At 40.4% G+C, this 16,982-nt stretch overlaps 1 non-coding gene across 1 annotated transcript; it reads left to right on the top strand.

The window, feature by feature from the left end:
- The first annotated feature begins 413 nt into the window (after positions 1-413).
- Positions 414-520, top strand: LOC145071598 (small nucleolar RNA R71). The gene has a single exon (XR_013690603.1). It is a non-coding gene; the product is annotated as a small nucleolar RNA R71 (small nucleolar RNA).
- Positions 521-16,982: the final 16,462 nt, after the last annotated feature.

Genomic DNA, 16,982 nt, shown 5'->3' with positions numbered 1-16,982 from the left:
TAATTCTTTGTCTTTCTCCAATCTTCATCATAGCAGTCTCCACTTAAGTAACACACTTGATCTTTCCTATTCCCGTTTTCGTCCAAATGGCAATCTTTTGTCAAATGTGGACCAGTGCAATTTTCACAACCCATATGTATTGCGTGTATGGATTGGTATATCTTTGTCATTCTATGATCCATGTTACTCAACATTGCCAAAATAGCCACCATGTCTTCTGAAGCACCATTTCCGATTCCCCTAGCTCCGTCATTACGAGGGTTGTGGTACTCCCATGAATGGTTTGAAAATTCTTCGATTAGTTCCTTAATTTCAGTTGGATTTTTCCTTATTAAAGGTCCTTAAGAATAAAGGTGTTGCCTTGTCATTAGTTCACCCCGTCGTAGAAGATCAAGACTTCTTATTGCTCGTTTAGATCATTTTGGGGACAATTCCTTATTAACCCCTTATATCGCTCCCATGCCTCATACAAAGACTCTCCCACTTGTTGCTCGAAATTGGCTATGGCTTTCTTAAGCTTAGCAAGCTTGAATGGTGGGCAAAATTGTTGGAGGAATTCTTCACGCATTTGCACCCAAGTGGTGATTGTACCTAGTGTAAGTGCCTTCAACCAATCTTTTGTTACTCCTTTGAAGGTAACTAGAAGCATTCTCAACAACATCGTTTCTCGTGGTACATTCAGAATATTGAAGTAATCGACGATGTCATTGACTTTATCGAGGTGTTTGTATGCATCTTCATGATCTTTTCCGAAGAATGGACTATCCTTTAGCATGAAAAGGGTGTGTCCCTTAAGCTCGAAGGTAGTGGTAGCGGGAATTACGGGTTGCACAAGTTCTAGACCGTTGTCATTGACTTCATCGAGGTGTTTGTATGCATCTTCATCGAGGTGTTTGTATGCATCTTCATGATCTTCTCAAAGCTTTCGAATGTGCTTTCGTTTTTCGGGATGTTGCTTGGTCCTCATACTTTATGGTCCTTCTTTTTAAGAAAAGCTGACTCTGGATCTTCAAGTGGTGGTGTCAATGGTGTGTTTGATCCATGGGTCATATACTACTGAAGAAAAAATAAAAACAAAAGCGTAAAATCGAACCAAAACTAAATAAAAAGACCTACTAATTGATTACCACGACGTGGTAATAATTGCCACCTCGTGGTATAGTAGATAAACTAAAACAGAAAGCAAAAACGAAATAAAATCTGAGATGTCAGATCTCACATCGTAAGCTTTAAGCGCTCACGTTGTGAGTTCAGTATTTCAGAGAAATTTAACTAGTGCAAAAAAAAGGATCGATTAACCTAAAGCGTTAAATTAGAAACTAAAATAGCCTTTCCCCAGTCACGGCGCCACAAATTTGATGCGTAAAATTATACCTACTAGTTTTATCCAACGAATTAACTAACTATTATGTCTAAGGCAATGGACCTAATCGCAAAAAGTATAGAACAAATAGTCAAGTATTGAACAGATGGAATAGATTTCGTATACTAAAGTAACTACTAAAAGTCGATCTAAAAGCTAGCAATAATTAAAAAAGGGTCTTTATGTGATTTTTCAAGTTCATACAAACTTAAGCACTCAACTAAAAATGGTTTTACTTAATATATTAAAAACACTTTCATTTAGTTTCGAATCCACATTTTTTCTATGGTAAGTTACTATTTATGAATTAATAAAGTAGATTACCAATCATTATGTAATTAGAAATTTTGGTACAATATACTAATTTTTCATCAATTCATGTACTACTATGTATGGTCATACACAAGCAAACACGAAACTAGTTATTAATTGTAATCGAGCCATGTAGGATTTATCTAAGGTAATGAAGCAAACACAATTATGGTCACAATTATGTTCTCCATCATAGCTATGTTTGTTACTTTTATCACTTATCTAAGAAGTGGTCACTCCTAGATCTAGCAATTTAATACTCACTAAATTACTAGGTAAACAAGTTCATGTAACTTAATGGTCACTAAGCTACACTAAACTTGATTTTAAGAAACAAAGTAATAAACTTTAACATGCTAGGTAATTATAATCAAACACAACCATAAATCCAACATTATAAAATCCAATAAATAGTAAACCAAACCATAGTTTTAAGGTTTCATCCAACTAAACAAAAGTAAACTAATTTAGCTACTCATAACTAAAATCAAACACATAAGTTCATAAGAAATTGACATGATTCACGTAATGCAAACCGAATGTAATGATTTGATCTTCAAATTCTTAATCTTCAAGTGATCTCTCCTTCCAAAGATATGTTTTTTTGCAGGTTTATGACCTCCCAATTCGAATATCTTAGAATATCCCTCCTCCAAAATCCTTTTTTAATCGATAAATGGAAGGAGTATTTATAGTTTTCCAAAATACATCGCTCACGTCATGAGAATTGACACATCACGTCATGAGCTCGGTAGATATCCGTATTGTGCAAGGATTCTGCCTTATGCGAATCAATCTTCTATAAACTCTTTCCTCATGTCTTGAGAATTGATGTCTCACGTCGTGAGCTTGGTTTTATGCTGAAATCTTCTTCTTTTAAGTTCCAATCCTCTAAAGTTCCAATGCTTGTCAGTTTTGGTCCTTATTCTTCAAGAGTGTCTTATTTGGCAGCAAAATACAATTTAATTATATGAGTATCACATATCTTTGTAGTTAACCTAAATATTACTTAAAATGTATTAAAATAGTGCCTAAAAATGTGTATAAATAAGGCAATATCAGACTCCAACCATTGTAGTGTGAGACCTTGAAGTCAAAGAATTATCTAGTGTCTGTTGCATAATTATATTCGTAAGGTAGTTAGTGGGTATTAGTGGGGACTTCTTCTATAGATGATGGCGGAGAGTGGTGGGAAAGGGATCCTAGGAGAATCTATGAAATATGTTAGCATTAGCAGATGTGTTTTTTAGTGGGATTGTGGAATGTTGGATTTAGAGAGTCACTTGGGGGAATCAGGATGACTCTTGAGTAAAGTACGGATATGTGTGGAATGTAGTATTAGGCCCGTACTACTGGAAGCATAGGATAGTAGTCGAGTCAAGGGAGTCACAAGAATACTAAGGGACTCTCATGGTGTGATATTCTTTGAGTGTATTCTTATGGTTTGCATTGTTTATTTTCAATGTGGTTGTCACTCGAGGTGGTTTAGGTCCTAGTGAGGGATCGGGTTCAGGCTCTGGATACGTACCCTTGGATGATCAGATGAGGTAGTTCATTTCATTTGAGAATACCCATAGTATTCTGGAGCAGACTCGTGTGATCTTTGGTACAATCAAAGATGGCATCGTGGAGATTTTGGATGAGCGTCTAGGCACATTTCGCACTGAGATGGTGGCTTTGATGGGTCCATGCTCTCTGAATTTTCGAGTCGTGCATGTGAGGCTCCTACTTTCTTTGGAATGAAAGACCCCATTGCTAGCAGACGGTGGTTGGTGGACATCGGGAATGCCTTCTGGACTAGCTTCTGCCCCGTTGGGTTGAATGTCAAATTTGCTTCCTGTCTTTTGAAAGACAGAGCCCATGATTGGTGGGAGGATTTGAACTATGCCTTGGGAGGCAAGGCGGTTGACATGATGTCTTGGGATGAATTTGTTCCGAGATTCAAGGATGAGTTTACATCCGTGATTGAGGTTCAGCGGTTGGAGAGCGAGTTTCAGGACATTGGCCAGACTACCAAGACTGCGGCGAAGATCGTTGCCATGTTATGTGAGAGGGCCTTGTTAGTTCCGCGGTATGTGGCAGATGAGAACATGAAAAAAGCTATGTATCATGATATGTTGAAGGTGAGATACGGTATTTTATGAGCATGTCTAGTTGCAAGACATTAGAGGACATGCTAGCTTGGGCTCGTGAGTGGGAGATAGATCTGGAGTAAGTGAGGATGCATTCGGTTCCGACTCCAGTATCTAAGGGCTCAGGGAAGAAACTTAAGGTTGTAGATTCGAGATCAAGGGGCCATAAGGGTCAGGTTCAATGCGGTAGGTGCGGCTGGATGCACGAGGGAGCTTGCAGGGCGGGTGGTTCTAGTTGATACAAGTGCGACAAGATTGGTCACTTCAGTAGGGATTACAGTGTCACTACCACCACCCAGGGATCGGGTCGGATTTGATTTCATTGCAATCAAAGAGGCCACAAGAAGCCCGATTTTTCGAGTTTGGCAGTAGGGGGAGCGGTTGTAGCACCCGCTCCAACAACATTGAGGATCACCAATGGCCGCCAGGGCAAGGAGTAGGTTCTAGTCGTGAGGAGTTGAGCTTTCCCGTTATTGTCCGAGGAGGCTCGTACGGCGCCAGATGTGGTTACGGGTATGTATTTTCTCCCTATTTCATTTATTGCTTTGATGTTTATGCTTAGTACTATGTATGATGTTATATATGGATATTCCTAGTGAACGGTGTTCCAACTTTAGTAATGTTTGATTCGGGAGCCACCCGATCGTTTGTATCTCTTGCGCTTAGCAAGAGATTCGATGATGCTCTAGGAAAGCTTGATTATCCATTAGAGGTATAGATTGTTAATGATCATCCACTTTAGGTATCGAGGGTTCATCGGGGTTGCGTGCTAGAGTTATGTAGTGAGCAGTATCCGATTCACTTGGTTCCTATTCCTTTACGTGAGAGCAAGGTGATCGTGGGAATAGATTGGTTGAGATCTAATGGGTCGATGATTGATTGTGGGTACAAGTTAGTCAGGGTTCGAACCCCAAGTGGGGGAGAACTAGTTATTCATGGCGAGGGTGCTTAGTGTGGACCAGCTCTCTGTTAAGCTGCGAGAGCTAGGAGATACCTTCATCAGGATTGTTCTGCATTTTGGCTTATGTATTGGATGCCAGGGATGAGAAAAAGAGGACGATTGGTGATGTTCCAGTTGTCCGAGAGTATTCATATATGTTTCCGAAGGACTTTCCTAGAGTGCCTCCGGACATGCAGGTGGAGTTCTGTATTGATTTGGTTCTAGGTGAGGCTCCGATAGCCAATGCACCATATCGGTTAGCACCGTCGGAGATGAAGGAGTTGTCTACACAGTTCCAGGAGCTGTTAGACAAGGGGTTTATCGAACCAAGTAGTTCATCCTAAGGAGCGCCAATTATGTTTGTTAAGATGAAAGGTGGATCTCATAGGATGTGTATTGATTACCGGAAGCTGAACAAGTTGACGGTTAAGAACCATTATCCGCTTCCAAGGATTGATGATTTGTTCAACCAGTTGCAGGGTGCGTGTTGGTTATCCAAGATCAATTTACGTTCGGGCTATCATCAGATGAGGGTTGGAGATGATGATGTTTAGAAGATGTCCTTCGAGACTCATTATGCTCATTACAAGTTCGTGGTGATGCCTTTTTGGATCACCAATGCATCAGCAATGTTCATGGATATCATGAACCGGGTTTGTAGACCGATTGTGGACCGATTAGTCATCGTGTTTATTGATGATATCTTGGTCTATTCCAAGACCAAGGAATAGCATGAGGATCATCTGCAAGATTTTTTGGAGATTTGAGGAGGGAGAGGCTATATTCCAAATTCTCTAAGTATGAGTTCTGGTTATGCGAGGTGTAGTTTCTGGGGCATCTTGTCAATCAAAAGGGTGTATTGGTTGATTCGTCCAAGATCGAGGTTGGGATGCAGTGGGAGGTTTCGAGGTCTCCATCAGATATTCGAAGTTTCCTTGGTTTAGCCGGGTATTATCGGATGTTTATCGAGAATTTCTCTAGGATCGCAGTTTTGTTGACCATGTTGACGAAGAAGTCTGCTACTTTCTATTGGGGGCCTGAGCAACAGGCGGTGTTTGAGACTTTGAGGAATAAGTTATGTGAGGCTTTGATCTTGACCCTTCCATAGGGTGTGGATGATTTTGTGGTGTACTGTGATGCATCGGTTTTAGGATTGGGCGTTGTTTTGATGCAGAGGGGTCGTATGATAGCTTATGCTTCGAGGCAGTTGAAGCCTCATGAGGTGAATTATCCCACTAACGATTTGGAGTTGGGGACGGTGGTATTCTCCCTTAAGATTTGGCATCATTACTTATATGGGGTTTGTTGTATCATATACACGGACCACGAGAGTTTGAGGTATTTGATGGACCAGTTAAATCTTAACATGAGGCAACACAAGTGGCTAGATGTGGTGAAGGATTATGATTATGAGATCCTTTATCACTCGGTGAAGGAAAACATGGTGGTCAATGCTCTTAGATGTAAGCAGTCGGTACTCCCATCACAGATGTTTATTTGAGGATGACAGTGATTACCCCACTATTGGAGCAGATCCGAGAGGCTCATGCGGAGGCTACGAAGGAGGAGCACCGAAAGAGTGAGTGTATAGTGGGCCAGTTGTCCTTTTTGATTATGATAGCCGGGGATTATTAACCCTTCATCGGAGAGTTTGTGTTCCATATTTTGGGGGTACGCATCATAATTTGATGGAGGAGGCGCATAAGTCAAGGTTTTCTATTCATTCGGGAGCGAAAAAGATTTATAGAGACCTTTGGCGTGATTATTGGTGGCCCTGCATGAAGCGGGATATGGCCTGGTATGTGGATAGGTTCTTGACTTACAGGAAAGTCAAGGTTGAGCATCATCGAACTCATGAAAAGATGGATTCATTGGGTGTTCCAATTTGGAAATGGGAAGAGATTACGATGGACTTTATCACAAAGATACAACGGACCGCGCGAGGGGTAGATTTGATTTGGGTCATCGTGGATTGATTGACCAAGAGTTCACATGTCATTCCTATTCAGGAGAGCATCTCTGCGAGAATTTGGCAGGTGTCTACATCTGGGAGGTTGTGGCACGACATGGGGTCCCAATCTCAGCAGTTTCTGATCGGGATGTTCGGTTCATTTCCAAATTCTGGAAGAGATTTCATGAGGATTTGGGTGCGCGATTACACTTCAACGCGACATTTCATCCACAAATTGATGGTCAGGGTGAGTGAACTATCCATACCTTGGAGGATATGCTTCGGGCATATGTGATGGATTTTGATGGTAGTTAGGATACATATCTCCCATTAGCTGAGTTTTCTTACAACAAAAGCTACCACGCTAGTATTGATCGACCTCCTTTTGAGATGCTCTAGGGGAGAAAGTGTCGGACCCTGATTTGTTGGGGAGAGGTCGGTAAATGAGTTATGGGTTGCACAGAAGTGGTGCTTCAGACTATCAAGTTGATTCAATAGGTGCGTAGGAGGTTGCAGACTGCGGCGAGCCGACAAAAGATTTATACTGACAGGCGTCGATTGGGTTTGGAGTTCTAGGTTAGGGATATGGTACTCCTAGTGGTTTCACCTTGGAAACGTGTCTTCCGATTCAGGAAGCAGGGTAAGTTGGGCCCCAAATAAATTGGTCCTTTCAGGGTTATTACCCGAGTGGGTAGAGTTTCTTATCGTTTGGAGCTACCTGAGGAGCTCAGTCAGATTCACAACACTTTTCACGTCTCTTAGCTGCAGAAGTGTTTGGTTGATGATTCCGCAGTGGTTCCTTTGGAGGATATCCAGGTGGATGAGCACCTGAATTACATAGAGAGACCGATTGCGATTCTAGACAAGAAGATGAAGATCTTGTGGAAAAAGGTTTTGGATCTAGTGAAGGTGTAATGGTAACACCGTAAGGGTTTAGAATGGACATGGGAGCCCGATGATGAGATGAGGGAGTATTACCCAGAGTTGTTTGTGTCGGCAGACTTCGAGGATGAAGTCTGATTCAAGTAGGGGAGAATTGTAACGCCCGGATCCCATGTAAATTCTTTAAATTTTAAATATTGAATCATTTTGCATGAAAGGACATTACGTTGGGTGTAATTGAAGGTTACACAGGGCGTAACTAATTAAGACTTGGAGACGGGGTTTCTCTCGAGTACGTTGGGCGTACTCGTGGCAGGGGCAAACCCTAATTTTTGGGTCTTGGACCTTGTTTGTGAGATTTTTGAGCTTTTGAGTGATTTGGAGTGTTTTTGGAGCATATTGAAGAAGATGGAGCTCATTAGAGAAGTGTTGGTTGGCTTGGAGCTTGTAGATCCAGACTTTTTTCATCTTGATCATTCTTCTGGAGGAATAAAGTCTCAACCTTTATGATTCATTACTTAGATCTAGTTTAACTTAGGTTTTTGGCATATTTTGGTCCCATGGGTTGATTCTTGTGAGTAAAAGCTACTCCAGAAGCTTAAGTTCGCATGTCTTGATGTTTCTGAGGTCGCTAGTGCATAAAAATCGTATCTTGATGGATTTGGTTCATCCATGCATGAGTTGTTGTTCTTAATATGAAGTTAGAAGGTTAGAATTTGGTTTTGGGCTTCTTTGAACCATGTAAAGGCACCAAATTGTCGAATTTATCAGTTAAGACGTTCCTTCGGTTGAGATCTCTGAGTTGGATGAAAGGTCTTTGAGAATTAAAATCTTAATAGCAAGTTTGGGCATCTGACAAGTACGATGGGCGTACCCTCTTAGTATGTATGGTGTAATGGGTTGAACCTATGTCCCCTTTCGGTGAAGGTCTAGTATGTTGGGCATACACATTGTGTATGCATGACGTACTCACCTGAAACCCATTTAGGCCATTTTGGGTCTTGGGCTAGTTTAGGACTTGGTTCATGGCATGTTGGTCCCAGAGCAGGAAGGGTAAAATGTTTTTTACCCTTTGTAAGAGGAATTATGATTTGGACCTTTATTTGTGGGTTATTACCCTAAATAGTGATTAGGGTTGGTTTGAATGTGTTCAGTTTAGTGTTCTAAATAACGCGTCATGGCGGCACTAAGGCGTGCCATTACGTGAGGCGTAAAGAAGTCGATACGAAAACATGCAAAACATCTTTGTGAGGCGTGGCACCTAAATAATGTGGCTAGGCGCGCCTTAACGCGTTAGGGCGTGAGTTTTTTCCAAGGCGCGAGTTTTTTTTATCGAGCATGATAGAATTGAGTTTTTGTTAACATTTTCATGTTAAGTGTTGATATAACACTTCTAAAAACTTGTTATATTTGATATGATTCTATAATTATAAGATTTTTCTTTTTTAATGTATAAAAACTTATCATGCCTTGAAAAACGCCATGGATCGCTAATGCTCGCCATGGCTTAATGCTTGACATTGCCGCCACGCCACGCCTCACGCCATTTAGAACCTTGGTTCAGTGTGAGGAGTCGTTGTAGTAGCATCTTGTGTGTGTGCTTGTTTATAATCGGATTGAGGTGTGTCTCATCACTATACTTGTGGGTCCAAGGCACCAATGCCGACCCGTTGGATGATGTTGTAGGATGCTAGTTGTCAGTGTGATACTTAAATTTTTTGTATGTTGGGCGGGACCCGTTATAAGAGTTAATGTGACACCCGTTATGCTCAGTGGGGGGGCATTATGCGAGTTATGGAGAGGCCTGTTATGCTCATTGGGTGGGGCCCTTTATGCGAGTTAGGGAAAGGTCAGTTATATTCATTGGGCGGGGCCTGTTATGCGAGTTAGGGCAAGGATCGTTATACTCAGTGGGCATGGCCCATTATGCGAGTTAGGGTGAGACCCGTTACACTCACTGGGTGGGGCCCATTGCTTGTATGGTATGTGATATGTTTTTTTGTAACTCACTAATCTTTATGCTTACGGTTTAAGTTTATGTTTAAGTTTTTGGTAACATCCCAACATTTTATGATTTTGGGATTGTACTCTGATAACTATTTTCCATTTGGACACACTTTGAGGATTTGAGATTAATGTTTGATGATTTTTTTTATTTAAAACAAAAAACATTCTTAGTATTTTTGGGATGTTATACTCGTGTAAAGTGGATAAGGGTGCATGTCGATCAGTGACTGGATGCCACAAATGTGACAGGGTGGTCTGTTATACAAAGGATTGACACCAGCATCCTCTGCGGCCGAGAACCAGGATTTGAATTCACTGTGATCAGGTTGGTCATGTAAAGGCCAGCTGCCCATTACTCGTTGTTAGACCAGTACAGGCACCTACTCCGACTACCCTTCGGATCACAGATAGACGCCAGGGGAGGGTCGAGGCCTTAAATGCTAGGGGTCATGCGTTTCAGCTTACAACATAGGAGAACAAGTCGGCACTTGATGTTGTCATTGGTATATATTCATTTATTTTTAGTCAAATTAAATTTATGTATGCTTATCTTTGTGATCCTGATAGGTACCTTCATAGTGAATTCATTGCCTGCTCTTATGCTTTTTGACTTGGGTACGAGTCAGTACTTCGTATCTCAATCCTTCAGAAAGTATTTATTTATGGCCCTTGGGGTGTTGAAGTGTCCGTTGCGAGTTTCCACCGCCAACGAACACGAGGTTTCTGTTTTGAGCGTTTTTCATAATTATACTTTCGAGATTTTCGGGGTGTCCTACCCGATCGACTTGATTCCCATCCCCTATGGGGGATGTGTGAATGATCATGGGGATGGACTGTTTGAGTAGGTTTGGAGTTGTGATCGATTGTAAGAGGCAATTGATGGTGGTTCGAACCCAAAGTGGGGGAGAGTTAACCATTTATGGCAAGGGTGCTAGGGCCGTCTTGTCTTTTTGTTCAGTTGTTAGGTCTAGGCAATATCTCTAGCATGGATGTTTGGATTATATCACATATGTGGTTGACACTCAAGTTGAGGGGAAGGTTGTGGTTTCAAATGTGCCAGTGGTTAGGGAGTTTCCATATGTCTTCCCAGAGGAATTCCCCGGTGTGCCTCCCGTGAGGCAGGTGGAGTTTAGGATCGACCTAATCCCTGATGCGGCCCCGATTGCTAAGGCGATGTATCGACTCATGCCACTCGAGATGCAGGCGTTGTCCTCTAAGCTGTAGGAGTTGTTGGGCAAGCAGTTCGTCCAAATGAGTAGTTCCCCGTGGGGAGCGCTGATTTTATTTGTGAAGAAGAATGATGGTTCTCATCAGATGTGCGTAGATTATCAAGAATTGAACAAGTTGACAGTCTTGAAAACATTACCCACTTTATAGGATTGATGATCTATTCGATTAGTTGTAGGCTGCATCTTGGTTCTCCAAGATTGATTTGAGGTCGGGTTACCACCAAATGAGGGTTAGAGAGGAGGCTGTAAAGAAGACAATGTTCTAAACTCTATACGGACATTACAAGTTTGTGGTGATGTCGTTTGGGCTCACCAATGCACCTACGGAATTTATGGATTTGATAAATCTAATTTGCAGACCGTTGCTTGACCGGTCGGTTATTGTTTTCAATGATGATATTCTGGTCTACTCCAAGACTAGGGAGCAGCATGAGGAGAACTTGTGAGAGCTACTTGGACTTCTAACGAAAGAGAGACTATATGACAAGTTCTCTAAGTGTGTGTTCCGGTTATGAGAGGTCCAATTCTTGAGACACCTCGTCAATCAGAACAGAATTCTGCTCGATCCAGCCAAGATTGAGACAATTATGTAGTGGTAGGTCCCGAAGTCCCCTTATGAGAACATGAGTTTTCAAGGGTTTGCAGGTTACTAATGGAGGTTCATTCAAATTTCTCTAATATTGTTGTTCCTCTAATCCGCTTGACGAAGAAGAGTGTGGATTTTTGTAGGGGGACTAGGTAGCAGGTTGCATTTAAGACTCTGAGGCAGAGGTTATGTGATGCCCCGGTATTGACCCTTCCAAATGGTGTTGAGGATTTTGTGGTACTTTGTGATGCTTTGATGATGGGTTTGGGAACGGTACTCATACAGCAGGGTAGGTTCATCGCATATGCTTCCCAGAAGCTGAGGCCTCATGAGGTTAGGTATCCAACTTATGATTTGGAATTGGGGGTTGTAGTATTTTCCCTCAGGATTTGGCGACACTATCTTCACACGGGTCTGTTGTACCATCTACATGGATCATAAGACCATGAGATATCTTATTGATCAGCCGAATCTGAACACATTGCAGCGTAAGTGGCTTGACCTGGTCAAGGATTATCACTGTGAGATTCTTTATCATCTATAGAAGGACAATGTGGTCGCTAGGGGTGTAAGTGAGCCGAGCTACTCGTGAGCTACACGTGATCAACTCGTTAAAAGCTCGACTCGAACTTGAATTAAACGGGCCCAAACCGAGCTTGAGCCTAAATATGAGGCTCTTTTATTAAATAAGCTCGAGCCGAGCTTCAGTTAATGGGCTCGCGAGCCTAAACAAGCCTATATATATATATATATATACACACACACACACACATACATACATACATACGTACATACATACATACATACACACACGTATGTACACACACAAATACACACACACACACACACATATATATATATATATATATATATATATATATATATATATATATGTGTGTGTGTGTGTGTGTGTGTCTGTGGAGGCTCGATTAGGCTCGCGATCCCACTAAATTGTTCACGAGCCACGCTCGAGCTTCATTTTAAGGCTCGAATCGAGCTCGAGCTTCGTAAAAATTAAATGAGCCGAGCTCGATCTTGGTCAGGATTGGGCTTGGCTCGACTCGTTTACACCCCTAGTGGCCGTCGAAGCCATGATCCACAAGGCGGCTAGTGCTCCCATTCGAGGATTGTGTTTGAGGATGATCATCGTTTCATTGTTGTTGGACATTATCAGGGAAGCCCAAGCCGAGGGAATCAGGAGGGGGAATTGGAAGAAGGAGAAGATCAGGGGCCAAATTGGCAGATTTGTTACTGATAGTCGAGGGCTTATAACCAAGTGTGGGCGGGCATGGGTCCCAATTTCTAGTGGGTTCCGAAAGACACTGTTAGCGGACGCACACAAGTCTAGGTTCTCGATACATCCTCAAGCCATGAAAATGTAATGTAACATCCCAAAATATGACCCAAAATTTTCATCCCAAAATGTATTGTATCATACATCATTTCCATCATAGTAAATAACAAAAGCGAGCCTATGTGGTGTGTGCAATGCAGTCATACCGAGCTTTTCCCCTTGCAACCAGAAGTACCTGAAACATAAATTGAAAACCGTAAGCACAAAGCTTAGTGAGTTCCCCAAACTAGCCCATACCATACATAATAAATCACATACTGGGTCCCCACCCTATATCGGGCCCAGCCTAGCATCGAGCCCCGCTTGGTATACAAATATGTTATTCTTAGGCCCCGCTTGACATCAGTCACTGCCCATATACACATACAATATATATCACATAATCATTCTAACACATACAATGATCATAAACAACTAGCATATGTTTCAGTCATCGGGCCTCGCATGGTATCGAACCTCGCCCGGTATACATAGCTGCACATAATACATGTAAGGGTCACGTAGACTCCTAGCATCCTAACATAAATAATAAGGGACGACATTGGTGCCTTAGACCAGCTAAACCTGGTGAGGAAGCTCACCTCTACTGCTAAATATCATTGAAAATCCATGGCTACTGTCCTGACAAATCCCCAAGCTATCAATGCAAAATAACACCCAATTAAACATTTGGGTTCCAATCCATACTTGGGATAAAATGACCATTTTACCCCTCACCTAGTTTGGTCCAAGACTAAGGCCCAAAATCACAACCTAAAGGCCCAAAAACCATATAATCATCCAAAGCCCACTTATGGCTCGATTTTCCAAATTGAGCCCAAACCCAAACATCGGACTTATCATAAAGCCCAATAATTTTCCTTAGTCCAAAACACTTGTTCTCAGATGGCCCATCAAGAACCCACACACCTAAGCCCAATAGAAAGGCCTAACGAAGCCCAAAGTTCAAAAACCTAACTAGCTGAGTACGCAAGGCGTACAAGCTGAAAGGCTTGTACATCGCTCGTACATAATTGTACGCCCAACGTACTCACCCATTAAGCCAAAATCCATTTTAAGCACTTAATGCTTATGTCTAGAAGTCCAAACCATAGGTCTAAGTCCCAATAAACTATTGGATTAGTGTCTAAGTCCATAAATATAATTGGTATACACTTGATCCGACCCGGCATGGTCCATTTGGGTTGCATGGCATCATGCATTTGGATAGACTAAAATGAGAGAAATAACACTTAAGGTTTTTTAATATATTATAAGTTCTAATATATTAATAAGATTATTTAATTAGTATTGATCAAGAATTAATCTAGAATTAATTAAGTGATCAAAAGAAGACTAATTAAATATATGCGTTGATTGTGTAAATCATCCATACTTATATATTGGGCTATTGCTCCATGGATTATCAAGTTGGGCTAAAACCCATAGGATGCTCCATGGATGCTCCATGGAGTATTTGAACCCATGGATCCAAGGAAATGGAAAGCCATGACAATTAGGGTTTACCCTAATTGTGACTAACTATATAATTATCTTATTATTGAAGAAATCGGCCACTAGTGAAACAAGTGAGGGAAAGTCGATTTTGAAGTGTTCTATTTTCTCTCTAAGTTATTCCAAACGCATTTGATGTTGTGTGAACCATTTGAGGTGTCACACTTGGGGCACTAGGCTCTCAAGCTACATGGAATCAAGCACCAACAAAGAGGTATGTCATTCTACTAGGTTTTATATTAAATGTACTTCATAGTATGCTAGTTAGGATAAATACCTTGGAAATTGATATTTGCATGTATAATAGAGAAAAAATAGATCCAAGGTATTTAGGGTCGCATGTACACTTAGGAGTGTTAGAATGCTCAAAACCCAACAGTGGTATCAGAGCCTAGGCTTGTTTTCTTGTTATACTTGTTTATACTGCTTGAAAATCGAAGTTTTGTGCTGTCTGGACAGGGTACTCAACGAGTTCATAAAGGGACTCGACGAGTCCAAGGCAAAATGCATCCAACTCGCCGAGTTGGTTCATGCACTCGACGAGTTGGACCCCCAAACATCATATCTTCGAGTTTTGGTGCTGGAATTGGTCTAGAATCATTACCTTTGACTTTTTGGACTTATAAAACCTGTTTTTAACGTGTTAATGATTAAGTTAAACCAATTTCAATGCTATAATCAAAGTTTCAAGATTTATATGTGTTTATGTAATTCTTGAAAAATGTTGATTATGAATGTTCATGTTTATGAGTTTTGGTAGATCATAGGAATTATGTGCAAATTGCTTATTAGTATAATTCTTGATCTCAATGAAATTGTATGGAGTCCATAACTTGTCCTCAGATTATGGATTACCAAGAGTTTTATGTTTCCTTGATTTATGAGTTAGTTTAGATTAATGAAAAAAATTGTGTTTTAGTTGTTTTTAATCCAAATTAATCTAGAGTTAGTTCATAAAATATGTTTTTGTAACTTGTCTTCAAGTTATATGAAAAGTCATATTTATGAATCTTAAAACTCATAATTATTGCCAAAGGTTACTGATGTGCACAAAAGTACCCACTAATTTTAATATTTATAACCTAACAAACTTAGACTATCTATGCACTTATAGGCAGTGTACCTAGTCAGATTACAGTATAGCTTAGGTAAGTCGGGTGTCGATCACAGGGAATGGTGGATTAATTTAATAAATTTGATTATAGGTTACAGGTCACACGAAAAGAATAAAGAAATAGTTTAATAAATCTCAAACTAACAATTAATTAACAACTCTCGATAAACTAACAGGAAAGCAAATCTCTTCAGGTACTTTGGTTTAGATAAATTACACCTTAAAAACATAGACAATTGCATACACAAATTCATTTATTCATGTTCACCGATTCCTAAAATGATTAGATTCATGTTCACTATAACTAATCCTTTAGAAAACAAGTCAATTCAAACAGTGATCAGTTGATTAAACTAACATGCTTCCTAGTGTTCAGTTCGTATCAAGCAAGACTTGTAAATATAGTTAATCGAATTATTAATTCAATTTAACCTCTTGTTGATGGTCATCAAACAAGGCTCACACTTTAACTTACTTATTCTCAAATTAATTCTAGTTTCACATTCGTTATTTCTAGTCTTATAATCTCGATGGTCATCAAAAATCATAAGAGACAAGCAATCGAGCCGATGTTCAAGCAACTCAATTCACTTAACAATTAACAGAAAATAATCATCATTAGCACATGAGGATCTTTTAACAAGCTTGGCAAGATAAATTAAACACAAATAAACTATTTAATATAGCAATTAGTCTAATAATCAAAGCTTCATTCAATCATAAACACAAAGTAAAAGGTTTTTAAACCTAAATCAGAAACTAAATACAGAAAAGTACCACAATGGAATGCTAAACATGGTCACGTCAGCAAACCATATGATAACCGACATGTATCTGCTCTCCAATCCTTCCGATTTCCGCTCCCGTTAGCTTAACGGCCTTCCGGCCGCCTTCTAGACCCTCAAAACGGCTTAACAGAAGTTAATTGTCGACTAAATTAGGTTAGAAGTCGAATCCCCCTTCCTGGTTAGCTAAAAATCGACATTTATAGTCTTTGTGGCCGACCTAAGTACGCTGGGCGTACTTAGGGTTACGCAGCGCGTACTCAAGATAATCACGCGATCAAGTTTATTCGAGGCAAGTCTGTACGCGGCGCGTACCATTTCATTACGCGGGGCGTACTCGCTACCTCAGCATTCTTTTCTTTCTTTTAGCTTCTAAGCCCGGATTCCGCTTCAGTCTTTTCTTTTGTGCTTTATTGACACTGAATAGCTGCCAAACATAATTCAAAGCATTATGAGTACTTTTTAGTTCTAAAATAGAATAAATAAGGCCAAAGTATTAAGATAAAGTGCATAAAAATATATATAAAAATACACATATCAAAATACCCCACACTTAGCCTTTGCTTGCCCCCTAACAAATTTACTTTTATTTTACCAATATCGCACTAAACAATCCATTTAAAACTCAGCCATTATGCCAAGACCTCAACGCGTACATTTGTGTCTAATATTTTCCTAAAGTACCACCCCATATTTTAAATACTTACAATCTTCATAAACACTCGCCCACTTTTTCCGAACAATGCTCATTTTATGCAACCCTCCGAATCCATCCGCAGAAAACCTCCTAACCTCAAGGTATTTTTAGTTGAGCAACCTAAGCATACATAATC

Source organism: Lactuca serriola, chromosome 8 (assembly GCF_051521515.1).
Source record: "Lactuca serriola cultivar US96UC23 chromosome 8, Lser_US96UC23_V15, whole genome shotgun sequence".
Taxonomy (NCBI): domain Eukaryota; kingdom Viridiplantae; phylum Streptophyta; class Magnoliopsida; order Asterales; family Asteraceae; genus Lactuca; species Lactuca serriola.
Note: the sequence above shows the minus strand (reverse complement) of the source record. Positions and strands in the feature narration are given on the sequence as shown.